At 44.1% G+C, this 7,034-nt stretch overlaps 1 pseudogene; it reads right to left on the bottom strand.

The window, feature by feature from the left end:
- Positions 1-302: 302 nt before the first annotated feature.
- Positions 303-7,034, bottom strand: part of LOC111961753 (proteinase-activated receptor 2-like) — a 26,622-nt pseudogene continuing 19,890 nt past the window's right edge.

Genomic DNA, 7,034 nt, shown 5'->3' with positions numbered 1-7,034 from the left:
TGAAGACATCAAAACTATGAAATAACACACTTGGAATCATGTAGTAACCAAAAAAGTGTTAAACAAATCAAAATATAGTTTATATTCTTCAAAGTAGCCACCCTTTGCCTTGATGACAGCTTTGCACACTCTTGGCATTCTCTCAACCAGCTTCATGAGATAGTCACTTGGAATGCATTTCAATTAACAGGTGTGCCTTGTTAAAAGTTAATTTGTGGAATTTATTTAACAGGTGTTAATTTGTGGAATGTGTTTGAGCAAATCAGTTGTAATGTGACAAGGTAGGGCTGGTATACAGAAGACAGCCCTATTTGGTAAAAGACCAAGTCCATATTATGGCAAGAACAGCTCAAATAAGCAAAGAGAAATGACAGTCAATCATTACTTTAAGACATCACTTTTTTGAACGTTTTTTCAAATGCAGTCGCAAAAACCATCAAGCGCTGTGATGAAACTGGCTCTTATGAGGACCACCACAGGAATGGAAGATCCAGAGTTACCTCTGCTAAAGAGAATAAGTTCATTATAGTTACCAGCCTCAGAAATTGCAGCCCAAATAAATGCTTCACAGAGTTCAAGTAACAGACACATCAACTGTTCAGAGGAGACTGTGTGAATCAGGCCTTCATGGTCAAATTGCTGTACAGAAACTACTACTAAAGGACACCAATAAGAACAAGAGACTTGCTTGGGCCAAAAAACACGAGCAATGGACATTAAACCAGTGGAAATCTGTCCAAATTTGAGATTTATGGTTCCAACCGCTGTGTCTTTGTGAGACGCAGAGTAGTTGAATGGATGATCTCCACATGTGTGATTCCCACTGTGAAGCGTGGGAATGGTGTTATGGTGTGGGGGTGCTTTGCTGGTGACACTGTCAGTGATTTATTTAGAATTCAATGCACACTTAACCAGCATGTCTACCACAGCTTTCTGTAGCGATACGCCGTCCCATCTGGTTTGCGCTTAGTAGGACTATCATGTGTTTTTCAACAGGACAATGACCCATAACACACTTCCAGGTTGTGTAAGGGTTATTTGACCAAGAAGGAGAGTGATGGAGTGCTGCATCAGATGACCTGGCATCCACAATCACCCAACCTCAACCCAATTGAGATGGTTTGGGATGAGTTGGACCACAGTGAAGGAAAAGCAGCCAACAAGTGCTCAGCATATGTGGGAACTCCTTCAAGACGGTTGGAAAAGCATTCCAGGTGAAGATGGTTGAGAGAATGCCAAGAGTGTGCAAAGCTGTCATCAAGGCAGAGGGTGGCTACTTTAAATAATCTAAAATATACTTTTTTGGATACTACATGATTCTATATGTGTTATTTCATAGTTTTGATGTCTTCACTATTATTCTACAATGTAGAAAATAGTAAAAATAAAGAAAAACCCTGAATGAGTAGGCGTGTCCAAACTGTTTACTGGTACTGTACCTATTAACGGGAAGAGAGGTGTAAATCACAGCATAGTAATCAGAGATTCTTCCTGCCTGCCCTCCAGGTGTTCCTACACAGAGACCAGTTATCTGTGGGAATCACTGACACCATGGAAACAGAAACACAGCAGTTCAATATTGCTCTAAAACATTCCTCAGCCTAGCCTACCTTAGCTGACTGAAACAGAGAGGGAGATAGAGTCAAGTCTTCTTTAAGAGATGAGAAATTGAAAAATCCCTGTAGTTTCAACTTTTGTGTTGATATATTGATCTTCAACAACAGTCAACTGTTCTGAAACAGAAAACATCAGTCTTCAGATTATCACACTGAAAGATATTGTGAAATATTACATTAATTCCTTACCATAATCACAGACCATAACTGTTCATAATCCCGGACAATGACTCTTGTAACATCATCTTCCACCAGGCATGTGAGATGATTCAGTCTATCCAGTACTATGAGCACCAAGGCATTGGAATATTAATAAGGATTACGCAACAGAGACACATTTACACATTAGAGAACAATAACAACTATAGAAACAAACACCATTAGCTTATCATATTGCATACATTTATTTAAGAAACTAACAAACTTAAAACAAAAAAACTTTTCATAGCTTCAAAAATTCACGTGAGCTTAAAACATAACGACACTATAGTAAAAAGTGAGCAGTGTTAATGTGTACAGCCTACTGCCCTATATAATCTCACAGAGGTAATTATATAAAGGCATATACCAGTGAAGATTTGTAGACCATAGACTTAAAGCCAGTTTACCCCAACACCGCCCCTCTAAAATATGTCACTCATCATCATTGGGGCGGCAGTGATTAGAGCGTTGGACTAGTAACCGAAAGGCTGCAAGATCAAATCCCCGAGCTGACAAGGTAAAAATCTGTTGTTCTGCCCCTGAACAAGGCAGTTAAACCACTGTTCATTGTAAATAAGAATGTTCTTAACTGACTTGCCTAGTTAAATAAAGGTTAAAAAAAAATATCATGATGCTCAATACTTTTCACCTAAAGGCATGACATTTGAGTTCATTTACACTAGCACATAAGGCACAACGTAAGTCTATATTTTGGGATTTCATAAAACATGTTGACCATGTGCTTGGCAACATCATGTCCAAAATGCACCTCTTCAAATTTAGAATATCTAACTAGATTTTTACGCATTAGCCCTTTAACAGCCTGTCAAGAACTGTGATGAAAGCAGAATGTATTCATTTCATCCATGAGAGATATGTCTATGAAAATCACAAAAGAAGTCCAGGATATAGTCACCCATTTTCACTAGTCTGGAGCTCAGCAGTGTCCAGGCCTATTTTAAAACATACTAAAGCTCCCCTTCACACTTTGTTACACAGATGAGAAATATAGTTTCTCTTGTGTGGGTTGTTTAGTGTGATGTGACTACACATTTTCTTCAGAATTCGATATCCTTGTGTCCTGGTCCTGTGAGAGGTCAGGTTGTGTGTCTCTGTCTCATAGAGGACACAACACTCACACACCACCGTGTTCCATTTCTTGTCAATGCTGTCTATATCCCAACTGTTATAGGACAGATCACTCTAGTATCTTTATTTCATAAGGTACATTCAGTGCATCAGTCCACATACATACAGAGAAATATTGTATTTTCAATGAGCCTCTCCCAGTGTCTTTACCTAGTCGTCCGAATGGCTCCCATGCACTATTAGCAGGTACTGCTCTGTGTATTCTCTGACTCAGACACATAGGCCTTGCTCTTCTTGGAGTACTTCATGGAGCTGAAGGAGACCCTCATCCTCTCCACCGTCCTGCTGCTTCTACACAGCAGTGTGTTCTTCACATGGTGCCTGAAGTCCTCAGACACAAAGTAGTAGATGAAGGGATCCAGACAGCTGTTGAGGCTGGCCAGACACAGGGTGGTGATGTAGAAGCCATAGCCGTTGTTGATCACCCCGTTCTTGAGGAGGGTGTAGTGGATGACTAGCATGACGTTACTGGGGACAAAACACACCAGGAAGGTGACCAGCAGCGTCAGAGTCAGCACCATGGCCTTCAGACGGTTCTTCCCGGGGTTCCCATCCGTCATGGAGTTCCCCAGGGCCTTGAGGAGGATGTAGGCCAAGATGATGACCAGCAAGGGGACCAGGAAGACGATGCCAGCCATGAGGACGAAGTAGAAGTAGGGGAGAGCTACGTCAGGGAAGGTGTTCTCCAGGTAGGGAAGGGGTTCTCCAGGTCATGGATGATGTTGACGTCATGGCAGGTGGTGATGTTAGGGTCCTTGAGCTTGGCTGCGTGGTCGTAGAGGTACAGAGGGGTGGTGGTGAGCCAGATGAAGGCCCAAATAGAGACGGACACAGCGATGGCCATTTTGTTGTTCTTCTTCTGGTGGGACAGAGGATGGGCCACCACCCAGTAGTGCTGAATACTCAGACAGGGGATGAAGAGGATGGAGCAGTACATGTTCCCATAGGAGAATCCCACCAGGACTTTACACAGCCTCTCTCCATAGATTCAGTCGTTACCGTTGAAGTGGTAGGAGATCGCCAGAGGCGTCCAGATGACAAAGAGCAGGTCAGACAGAGCCAAGTTGGCCATGTAGATGGCAGCAGGGTGCTTCTTCTTGGTCCTGAACAGGAAATCCCCAGTTGGCCATTGCGTTGGTGGGCAGCCCCACAGCAAACACCACTATGTAGACAATGGGGAGGAACACCGTGGTCAGACTGCTCCGCAGTGTTTCCGCAGTTGCCTTGTCCACCGTGACGCGGTCGGCATCCTGAGGGTCGACCACCCCGATGAACCCACGTCCTATACCTGTGATAAGAAAAAAGAGAGAAACATCACTGATAAAGATCTGTAATATTGGACAGTGTGTTGGTGATTCTCAACATACAATAAGCTACTATAAAAAATGGTTGACAACATTTAACATAATCACCTTGAGCAATGCTCTTTTGAGTTTAAACATGTAACAGAAATTGCATTGTTAAAAATGACATGAGAAAAATAAATATGATACAAATATAGTTGAATTATGAGGCTATTAACTTTAATTTCCCTCTTATTCATTGGTCTGATTATCACAAACAGGGTCATGTTCTATCTAGGGTACTCATTCTAAAAACACACAAAATACATATTCCAGTCAGGTGAAAGTACATTGACACCTACAATAAATAGGTGAAATAACATTGACACCTACAATAAATAGCTGCACAATTCTTGTTTTTATGTTAAATAATGAGACAGAGTCATTGATGCGAGTCACCAGTTGGTAAATCGATTTGAATTCAATCACTTTTTGACAGCACCCCAAAATATTCAACAGATAAAGGTGCACAAGTTTGATTTATTTTGCATACCCAACCATACCATGAGACATACAATGTCAAATCACTGGAAAAGATAAAGATAACTTGCTCCCAGCCTATAGACAGAAACTAAAACAGGAAACGCCCGTGCTTAGGTCTGTTCAACGCTGGTCCGACCAATCGGATTCCACGCTTCAAGATTGCTTCGATCACATAGACTGGGATATGTTTCAGATAGCCTCAGACAACAACATTGATGTATACGCTGATTCGGTGAGTGAGTTAATTAGCAAGTGCATCAGTGATGTTGTACCCACGGTGACTATTAAAATCTTCCCTAACCAGAAACCATGGATTGATGGCAGCATTCGCGCAAAACTGAAAGCTCGAACCACTGCTTTTAATCATGGCAAGGCGTCCGGAAACATGACCGAATACAAACAGTGTAGCTATTCCCTCCGCAAGGCAATCAAACAAGCTAAGCGTCAGTATAGAGACAAAGTAGTGTCGCAATTAAATGGCGCATACACGAGACGTATGTGGCAGTGTCTACAGTCAATCACGGATTACAAAAAGCAAACCAGCCCTGTCGCGGACACCAACGTCTTGCTCCTAACAAATTAAACAACTTCTTTGCCCGCTTTGAGGACAACACAGTCCCACCGACAGGCCCGCTACCAAAAGCTGCGGGCTCTCCTTCACCGTGGCCAACACGAGTAAAACATTTAAATGTGTTAACCCTCGCAAGGCTGCCGGCCCAGACGGCAACCCTAGCCGCGTCCTCAGAGCATGCACAGACCAGCTCGCTGGTGTGTTTATGGACATATTCAATCAATCCCTATCCCAGTCTGCTGTTCCCACATGCTTCAAGAGGGCCACCATTGTTCCTGTCCCAAGAAAGTGAAGGTAACTGAGCTAAACGACTATCGCCCTGTAGCACTCACTTCCGTCATCATGAAGTGCTTTAAGAGACTAGTCAAGGATCATATCACCTCCACCCTACCTGACACCCTAGACCCACTCCAATTTTCTTACTGCCCCAATAGGTCCACAGATGACGCAATCGCAAACACACTGCCCTAACCCACCTGGACAAGAGGAATAGCTATGTAAGAATGCTGTTCATCGATTACAGCTCAGCATTTAACACCATAGTACCCACCAAACTCGTCATTAAGCTCGAAACCCTGGATCACGACCCCGCCCTGTACAGCTGGGTCTTGGACTTTCTGACGAGCCGCCCCCAGGTGGTAAGGGTAGGAAACAACATCTCCACCCCGCTGGTCCTCAACACTGGGGCCCTACAAGGGTGCGTTCTCAGCCCACTCCTGTACTCCCTGTACACCCATTACTGCGTGGCCATGCACGCCTCCAACTCAATCATCAAGTTTGCAGACGACACTACTGTACAGTGGTATGCTTGATTACCAACAACGACAAGACGGCCTACAGGGAGGAGGTGAGGGCCCTCGGAGTGTAGTGTCAGGAAAATAACCTCACACTCAATGTCAACAAAACAAAGTAGATGATTGTGGACTTCAGGAAACAGCAGAGGGAGCACCCCCCTAGCCACATTGATGGGACAGTAGTGGAGAAGGTGGAAAGTTTTAAGTTCCTCGGCGTACACATCACGGACAAACTGAAATGGTCCACCCACACAGACAGCGTGGTGAAGAAGGCGCAACAGCGCCTCTTCAACCTCAGGAGACTGAAGAAATGTGGCTTGTCACCGAAAACACTCACAAACTTTTACAGATGCATAATTGAGAGCATCCTGTCGGGCTGTATCACTGCATGGTATGGCAACTGCTCCGCCCACAACCGTAAGGCTCTCCAGAGGGTAGTGAGGTCTACACAACGCATCACCGGGGGCAAACTACCTGCCCTCCAGGACACCTACACCACCCGATGTCACAGGAAGGCCAAAAAGATCATCAAGGACAACAACCACCCGAGCCACTACTTGTTCACCCCGCTATCATCCAGAAGGCGAGGTCAGTACAGGTGCATCAAAGCTGGGACCGAGAGACTGATAAACAGCTTCTAAGGCCATCAAATCAAATCAAATGTATTTATATAGCCCTTCTTACATCAGCTGATATCTCAAAGTGCTGTACAGAAACCCAGCCTAAAACCCCAAACAGCAAGCAATGCAGGTGTAGAAGCACAGTGAATAGGAAAAACTCCCTAGCAAGGCCAAAACCTAGGAAGAAACCTAGAGAGGAACCAGGCTATGAGGGGTGGCCAGTCCTCTTCTAGCTGTGCCGGGTGGAGATTATAACA

The sequence above is a fragment of the Salvelinus sp. IW2-2015 genome, linkage group LG4q.1:29 (genome assembly GCF_002910315.2).
Source record: "Salvelinus sp. IW2-2015 linkage group LG4q.1:29, ASM291031v2, whole genome shotgun sequence".
In the NCBI taxonomy this organism is placed as follows: Eukaryota; Metazoa; Chordata; class Actinopteri; order Salmoniformes; family Salmonidae; genus Salvelinus; species Salvelinus sp. IW2-2015.
The sequence above is the reverse complement of the archived record's forward strand: the minus strand, read 5'-3'. Positions and strand labels throughout refer to the sequence as shown.